General features: G+C 45.7%; 1 long non-coding RNA gene across 1 annotated transcript in view; it reads right to left on the bottom strand.

Moving 5' to 3' along the window:
* The window catches only part of LOC122563351, a 15,051-nt gene that overhangs the window by 11,798 nt on the left and 855 nt on the right, over positions 1-2,398 (bottom strand). Inside the window, exon 2 of the long non-coding RNA XR_006315564.1 lies at positions 297-369. This is a non-coding gene — a long non-coding RNA (uncharacterized LOC122563351). The remainder of the gene's footprint in view (positions 1-296; positions 370-2,398) is intronic.

Here is a 2,398-nt window from a genome sequence, read left to right as displayed (position 1 = left end):
CTATTGGGGGGCCTATAGTAAACACCCAACAAGGTGACTGCACCTTTCCTATTTCTGACTTCAGCCCATACTACGTCCAAAGGCAGATCCCCCTCGAACTTCCTTTCTGCAGCCGTTATACCATTTCTAATTAGCAACACCACCCCCCCTCCTTTTTTACCACCCTCCCTAATCTTACTGAAACATCTGTAACCAGGAACCTCCAACAACCATTCCTGTCCCTCTTCTATCCACGTTTCTGTGATGGCCACAACATCGTAGTCCCAGGTACCGATCCACGCCTTAAATTCACCCACCTTATTTCTGATACTCTTTGCGTTGACGTTGTAAGAGGGAAGAATGCAGTGGGAGCTCGAGGATTACACATACCTGGGAATCAAAGACACAGTAACCCTGTGAGGGAGCAGAGTACGTTGGGAGCTCAAGGATTGTACATGCCTGGAAGTCACAGAAAAAGTGACCCCGTGAGGGAGCAGAGTGCAGTGGAAGCTCGAGGATTACTCATACCTGGGAGTCACAGAGACAGTGAACCTGTGAGGGAGCAGAATTGAGTGGGAGCTCAAGGATTATTCATACCTGGGAGTCACAGAGACACTTCTCTGCTGCCAGGAGCTGCCTGCGCTGAGGTTGAAAGAAATACAAGGGGCATCAAAAACTGTAAGTTCATTTGCTGATAATGAACTATTATTCGCAACTGTCTGTAAATTGCTAGAAATTAGCAAACTTATTTTTTCTTCTTCTGAAAGAAGAGTTTAACTCATAACTACCTGGAATAAGTGTTAGTCTGAGCCAACATCATAATCTCAGTAAACCACAGTCATATAAGGAAATGAATCCTAAAGTTATTTCCCTCATGTTAACTTCATACTCAGTATTTAATTAAATAAGACTGATTATGTTTCAGTTTAAGACATTGTAGCACAGTCAGCCAAAAGGAAGATTACATTAGATTCCCCACAATGTGGAAACAGGCCCTTCGGTGCAACTAGTCCACACCAACCCTCCGAGGAGAAACCCATCCAGATTCATCCCCCTATACCTAACACTTGGCATGATCAATTCACCTAACCTGCACATCTTTGGTTGTGGGAGGAAACCCACGCAGACATGGGGAGAATGTGCAAACTTCACACAGACAATTGCCTGAGGTGGGAATTGAACCTAAGAGCCTAGCGCTGTGAGGCAGCAGTGCTAACCACTGAGCCACCATGCCACCCTATGATAGAATTTGTTATATTGGGAATTAGGATTCCAGCTAGTGTCCTAGATGAACACTGGGTCTTGGAGCTCAGACAGTGAGCGGAGACTCTGTGGGACTAGTGCAACACTGAGATTTAGATGGATAGCAAATACAGAGTAGGGATCATTCTGCAGTCATAACGGCCTGGAAGGAGGAAGGAAATGGGCAACCATTCAATCCAAGAGAAACAGTCAGGAATCACAGGAATACACTGGGGCCCAACTCACAAAACAGTTTTTGCAGTTTCAAAGCTGAGAAGGTGCTGGCTGCTCAAGGGCCATGTTTATGGCACCACAATCAGCCTGACTGTATAGGAGGGAAGTGAGAAAGAAGGTGGATCAGAGGGGATCCAGTAATGAGGGAAGACTCAGGCATTTCTGAAGCTTCCACATCCTTCCTGAAATGGGGCAACCAGAACTGATCACAATATTCCAACTGTCGTCTAATCAGGACTCCATCGAGCAGCAGCTTAACTTTGCAGCTCTTAAGCTCAATCTTTCTGCTAATGAAAGCCAAGAAAACATACACTGTATTAATAATCCTATCAACTTACTGGGTGGCAACTTTGTGGGATCTATGGACATGGACCCCAAGATCCCTCTGTTCCTACACACTGACAAGAATCCTGCTTTCAACCCTGTATTCTGCATTCAAATTTGACCTTCTAAAGTGAATCACTTCACACTTTCACAGGTTGAACTCCTTCTGTCTGTTTGTGACCAGTCCAAGAAAGTATGTACTGTTGGACCTGGTAATTGGAAAAGAGGTGGGGCAAATGGATCCAGTGTATGTTGGAATCATTTTGGGGCACAGCGCTCATTTTATTGTGAAGTTCAGGACAGCAGTAGAAAATTATATACAATAATTGAATACACCTTGTCTCAGTCAAATCCATCGAATTCAGCACCGCCTTCCTAACCTGCAATCTTCTTCCTGACCTCTCCGCCCCCACCCCAGTCTGACCTATCACCCTCACCTTGACCTCTTTCCACCTATCACATTTCCAACACCCCTCCCCCAAGTCCCTCCTCCCTACCTTTTATCTTAGCCTGCTGGACAAACTTCCCCCATTCCTGAAGAAGGGCTTATGCCCGAAACGTCGATTCTCCTGTTCCCTGGATGCTGCCTGACCTGCTGCGCTTTTCCAGCAACACATTT

This window comes from Chiloscyllium plagiosum, chromosome 26 (assembly GCF_004010195.1).
Source record: "Chiloscyllium plagiosum isolate BGI_BamShark_2017 chromosome 26, ASM401019v2, whole genome shotgun sequence".
In the NCBI taxonomy this organism is placed as follows: Eukaryota; Metazoa; Chordata; class Chondrichthyes; order Orectolobiformes; family Hemiscylliidae; genus Chiloscyllium; species Chiloscyllium plagiosum.
Note: the sequence above shows the minus strand (reverse complement) of the source record. Positions and strands in the feature narration are given on the sequence as shown.